This window comes from Arachis stenosperma, chromosome 1 (genome assembly GCF_014773155.1).
Source record: "Arachis stenosperma cultivar V10309 chromosome 1, arast.V10309.gnm1.PFL2, whole genome shotgun sequence".
NCBI classification, from domain to species: domain Eukaryota; kingdom Viridiplantae; phylum Streptophyta; class Magnoliopsida; order Fabales; family Fabaceae; genus Arachis; species Arachis stenosperma.
The window spans coordinates 54,969,277-54,975,804 of NC_080377.1; the positions used below are offsets into that span (position 1 = coordinate 54,969,277).

General features: G+C 35.8%; 1 non-coding gene across 1 annotated transcript; it reads right to left on the reverse strand.

Moving 5' to 3' along the window:
- Positions 1-5,681: 5,681 nt before the first annotated feature.
- On the reverse strand, positions 5,682-5,785 carry LOC130948036 (small nucleolar RNA R71). Its single transcript, XR_009072905.1, has one exon. It is a non-coding gene; the product is annotated as a small nucleolar RNA R71 (small nucleolar RNA).
- Positions 5,786-6,528: the final 743 nt, after the last annotated feature.

The window sequence follows — 6,528 nt, forward strand, 5'->3', positions numbered from 1 at the left end:
GTCAAACCGGTCAAACCAGACCCAAAATAGGCCCAACCCAATCAGCCCTTACACTTAAAGAAGAATTACTCTTCTTCTTTCATTCAGCCAAGAACGCTGAAGCAATGCTCAAGCCAAGGGAAATAACAGCAAACCCTTGGCATTAATTTCAAATCACCATATCTTGCTACTCTGAGCTCCGATCGCCGCACCGTTTGCAGCCACGTGATCACCGCGTCATGCTCTACGAATCTATCGAAACAATTTCATAGGTAAACCTCACCTTTTACTCTAGTTTCTCTACCCCTTGAATTTCGAATTTTGTGAGTATATATGTTGAGATTTTGTTGATTTTGGTACTCTAGGTTCGATTTAGCTTGTGAGGATTATTGGGCTTAGTTCATTTGGTCCGTAGAAACAGTAAGAATCCTCAACCCATAGTGAATTCATTGGGTATATGTGATTAGGTATTAAGTTTTGGATATATATATATATATATATATATATATATATATATATATGTATATATGTGTGTGTGAAAATGTGAATTAGGTTTGTGTATATGTATATTGGAGCTTGATTGTATATATTGGAGGCTTGGTGGAGTTTGGGTGTCATTTCTCGGGAGATTTTGGATCTTTGGGGATGTGTTTGGTGCCTTGGTGGTGTCTCGGGTTATACGTATGGTTTAGGTTTCTCATATTTAATATATAATGTTTTATGAAAACTTAGGCTATATGACCATAGAATAAGTTGGAATGCATGAGTATGTTCAATGCTTAGTGCTTTTGATGATCTTATTGTTATTGATTGAGTTTTTGGCTAGGTGATGATTGTTTATGATGATACTAGGTTGTTAGGTGAGGAGTTGATGATGTTGATATGAATGGATAGGAATGGATGGTGTTATATTGATCATTTTTGTTGACATTGTTGGGAAATTTATGTATATGATTGTCAAAAAATTGAAGAATGATTGTATATGGTAACATGTGGTGGATGTGGTGTTGTAATTGGTGTTGGGGTGCTGAATATATGTATAGGAGATTGGGGTTGGGTTTGGTTTTTAATGAAACTTGAGGTTTGAGAATTTTGTGTAAAATTGATTTTTAGCCAAACTTCGGCGAGCCATAACTTATCTTTCAAACTCCCAAATTGTTTTAAATTTCTTTCATATGAAAATTAGGTTCGTGAAGTGAAGTTTGTGGTAGGCTTAGAGAATGGGGGTTGAATCTATGCCTTCCTTTTAAGTTGCTGTTATGACCTTTTAAATCAAACTTTCAATTCTGATTATGTTTGTACTCAGCAGCAAAAATTTATGAGACAATTTATTTTTGTCTCATGAATATCAGAAAATAGAACATAGCAGAGAAGAGAAAAGCTAACACCAGCATATATCCTAGTTCGATTGCCTTGTGCTATGCAACCTACGTCCAGTCTCCTCCACAACAATGGAGGAAATTTCCACTATAGTTAAAAGTATTACATACACCAATTTCACACTCAAGTTCTAACCTAACTTGACACTGGCTATGCTAACACCTAACTATTCACTCTTAGTGCTAACCCAACTAAGAAAGGGATACCTTACAGGTACAAGATACAAGACACTTAACCAACCTAAAGAAATCAGAAAAATAACTCTAGGCTTTTCTCTCAAGTGTATCACTCAGTCTTTTTTCCACTCATGGCTTTTACTTGAGCTTTCTCACAATGTCTTTTTCCAAAAGAAATTACAGAAAGATAAATATAGAAAAGTACACCACAATCTGTAAAATATGAAGGAGATTGACTTCATCAGCAGCCTCTTTGCTATGTGTGATGAGCGGATAATTTATACGCTTTTTGACATTGTTTTTAGGTAGTTTTTAGTAAGATTTATTTAGTTTTTAGTATATAATTATTAGTTTTTATGGAAAAATAATATTTCTGGACTTTACTATGGTTTGTGTGTTTTTCTGTGATTTCAGGTATTTCTTGGCTGAAATTGAGGGACCTGAGCAAAAATCTGATTCAGAGGCTGAAAAAGGACTGCATATGCTGTTAGATTTTGACCTCCCTGCACTCGAAATGGATTTTCTAGAGCTACAGAAGTGCAATTGGGGCGCTCTTAATTACGTTGGAAAGTAGACATCTTGCGATTTCCAGAAATGTATAATAGTTTATACTTTGCCCGAGATTTGATGGCCCAAATTGGCGTCAAAACACCGGTCAGAGACCCTTTTCTGGCGTTAAACGCCAGAACTGGTATAAAAGCTGGGGTTAAATGCCAAAACTGGCACCAGAGCTGGCGTTTAACTCCAAGAAAAGTCTATGCACGTGAAAGCTTCAATGCTCAGCCCAAGCACACACCAAGTGGGTCCCGAAAGTGAATTTCTGCATCATTTACTTATCTTTGTAAACCCTAGGTTACTAGTCATTATAAATAGGACCTTTTACTATTGTATTTGGATATCTTGAGATCTTTAGACCATTTTTGAGACTATCTTTGAATCACTGTTGATCTCTTGATCACGTTTAGGGGGCTGGCCATTCGGCCATGTCTGGACCTTCATCACTTATGAATTTTTAACGGTGGAGTTTCTACACCTCATAGATTAAGGTGTGGAGCTCTGCTGTTCCTCATAAATTAATGCAATTACTACTATTTTCTATTCAATTCAAGCTTATTCTTGTTCTAAGATATTCATTCGCACTTCAACATGATGAATGTGATGATCAAGTGACACTCATCACCATTCTCACTTATGAACGTGTGCCTGACAACCACTTCCGTTCTACCTGAAAACAAGCTTGAATGTATATCTCTTTGCCTCCTGGTCCACGATGCATGGTTGCCTCTCCTGACAACAGAGCCTTCCATTCCGTGAGATCAGAGTCTTCGTGGTATAAGCTAGAATCAATTGGCAGCATTTTTGAGATCCGGAAAGTCTAAACCTTATTTGTGGTATTTCGAGTAGGATCTGGGATTGGATGACTGTGACGAGCTTCAAACTCGCGAGTGCTGTGCACAGTGACAGTGCGCAAAAGGATCATTGGATCTTATTCCAACACAAGTGAGAACCAACAGATGATTAGCCCTACGTAACCCGTAGCCGGACCATTTTCACTGATAGGACGGACGGTAGCCATTGACAACGGTGATCCCCCAACATACAGCTTGCCATGGAAAGGAGTACGCATGACTGGATGAAAGCAGTAGGAAAGTAGGGATTCAAAAGGAACAAAGCATCTCCATAAGCTTATCAGAAATTCCTACCAATGAAATTACATAAGTATCTCAATCCTATTTTATGTTTTATCTGTCTTCTAATTATCAAAATCCCATAACCATTTGAATCTGCCTGACTGAGATTTACAAGATGACCATAGCTTGCTTCAAGCCGGCAATCTCCGTGGGATCGACCCTTACTCACGTAAGGTATTACTTGGACGACCCAGTGCACTTACTGGTCAGCTACGCGGAGTTGTGAAGAAAGTATGTGAGATCACGATTTCGTGTACCAAGTTTTTGGCGCCGTTGTCGGGGATTGTTCGAGTTTAGACAACTGACAGTTCATCTTGTTGCTTAGATTAGGTATTTTTTCTTTTTATTTTATTTCTTCATAATTTTTAAGAATGAATTCTAGAGTTTCAGATGATGCTTTTATCATCACAGGAGCTAGTTGATTCCCCTCAATTTGGCTGTTGTATGTAATGTCTTGCTAAAGCTTGGCTAGCCATGTCTAATCTTTTTAGACTGAAACTTTAGACTAACATTGCATGATTCCTGGAATTCTTAATAAACATTTTGAATTTCTTATTTTCTTTTTCAAAATAATTTAAAAAAAATACAAAAAATTTATAAAATCATAAAATAAAAAATAATTTGTATTTCTTGTTTGAGTCTAGTGTCAAATTCCAAGTTTGGTGTCAATTGCATGTTTCTATTTTTCTTGCATTTTTCGAAAATATATGCATTGTGTTCTTCATTGATCTTCAAGTTGTTCTTGATGATTTTCTTTGTTTGATTTTTAAATTCTCTTATTTTGTGTCTTTTGTTGTTTCTCATGTGCATTCTCAAATTGTTAGTGTTCTCTAGTATGAAAACTTATAAGTTTGGTGTCTTGCATGTCTTTCTTTTCTTAAAAATTTTCAAAAATATTTTCTTGATGTTCATCATGATCTTCAAAGTGTTCTTGGTGTTCATCTTGACATTCAAAGTGTTCTTGCATGCATTCCTTGTTTTGATCTTAGTTTTTCATGTTTAATTTCATTTTATTGTTTTTCCCTCTCATCATAAAAAAATTAAAAAAAATTCAAAATTATATCTTTTCAAGTCAATAATACAGAGAATTGAAGATTCAGAACATACAGTAGATGAATCACAGAAAAAAAGCTGGGCGTTCAAAATGCCCAGTAAGGAAGGATTTTTGGCGTTTAAACGCTAGCCAGGGTACCTGGCTGGGCATTTAACGCCCAAGGTGGTAGCCAAGTGGGCGTTAAACGCCAGAATGGATACCATTCTGGGCATTTAACGCCAGGATAACACCAATGAGGTAATTTTGTTTTCAATTCAAATCTTTTTCAATTTTTCATGTTTTAAAACTAATTTTTCAAAATCTTATCTTTTTCATATCCTCTCTTATCAATCATATCTTTTTCAAAATCAAATCTTTTTCATTTTTATTTTAATATTTTCGAAAATCCTTGCTAACAATTAATGTTGTGATTCAAAAATTTCAAGTTTGTTACTTTCTTGTTAAGAAATGTTCAATATTTGAATTTTAGAATCATATCTTTTTTATTTCTTGTTAGTAAAGTCATCAATTTTAAAAATCACATCTTTCTTAATTTGTTTTTCAATCATATCTTTTCAATCATATCTTTTTAAATAATATATTTTTCAAATCACATCTTTTTAAATTCTAATTTCAAAATCTTTTTCTAACTTATTATCCTTTCAAAACTTATTATTTCTTATCTTTTTCAAAACCACTTAACTACTTTTCTCTCTCCAATTTTCGAAAACCATTAACAACTTTTTCAACAATCTTTTTAATTAACTAATTGTTTTAAACTCTAATTTTATTTCATTTAAAAATTTTTGGAAATTCTCTCTCTCCCATCTCTTTCTATTTAATCACTAACACTTACCATCCTTTAAATAATTCGGACCCCCTCCCTCTCTATAAGTTCGAATTCTTCTCTCTACCTCATCCTTCTATTCTTCTTTTCCTCTGAACATCAAGGAATCTCTATACTGTGACATAGAGAATTCCATACTTTCTTTGTTTTCTTCTCTTTCATATGAGTAGGAACAAAGATAAAGGTATTCTTGTTGAAGCTGATCCTGAACCTGAAAGGACTTTGAAGAGGAAGCTAAGAGAAGCTAAAGCACAACTCTCTAGAGAGGACCTGACAGAAATTTTCGAAAAAGAAGAAGACATGGCAGCCGAAAATAACAATAATGCCAATAATACAAGGAAGGTGCTTGGTGACTTTACTGCACCAACTCCCGACTTCTATGGGAGAAGTAAATCTGTGACACTGTTAAGACCAATGGAGTTGATCCCGAGGTCTACAGACTTATGCTTTTCCCTTTTGCTGTAAGAGACAGAGCTAGTATATGGTTGAACTCACAACCTAGAGACAGCCTGAACTCTTGGAAAAAGCTAGTCAATGCCTTCTTAGCTAAATTCTTTCCACCTCAAAAGATGAGTAAGCTTAGAGTGGAATTTCAAACCTTCAAACAGAAGGAAGGTGAATCCTTCTATGAAGCTTAGGAAAGATACAAGCAATTGATCAGAAGGTGTCCTTCTGACATACTTTCAGAATGGAGCATCATAGGTATCTTCTATGATGGTCTGTCTGAGCTATCCAAGATGTCATTGGACCATTCTTCAGGCGGATCTATTCATTTGAAGAAAATGCCTGCAGAAGCCCAGGAACTCATTAAAATGGTTGCAAATAACCAGTTCATGTACACTTCTGAAAGAAATCCTATAAACAATGGGACAACTCAGAAGAAAGGAGTTCTTGAGATTGATACTTTGAATGCCATATTGGCTCAAAATAAAATATTGACTCAGCAAGTCAATATGATTTTTCAGAATCTGACTGGATTGCAAGCTGCATCTGGCAGTACTAAAGAAGCCTCCTCTGAAGGAGAGGCTTATGATCCTGAGAATCCTACAATGGAAGAGGTGAATTACATGGGAGAATCCTATGGAAACACCTACAATTCTTCATGGAGGAATCACCCAAATTTCTCATGGAAGGATCAATAGAAGCCTTAACAAGGCTTCAATAACAATAATGGTGGGAGAAACAGGTTTGGCAATAGCAAACCTTTCCTATTATCTTCTCAGCAACAGACAGAGAATTCTGAGCAGAACCTTTCTAGCTTAGCAAACATAGTCTCTGATCTATCTAAGACCACCCTCAGTTTCATGACTGAGGCACGGTCCTCCATAAGAAATTTGGAGGCACGGTCCTCCATAAGAAATTTGGAGGCACAAGTGGGTCTGCTGAGTAAAAGAATCACTAAAACTCCTCCTAGTACTCTCC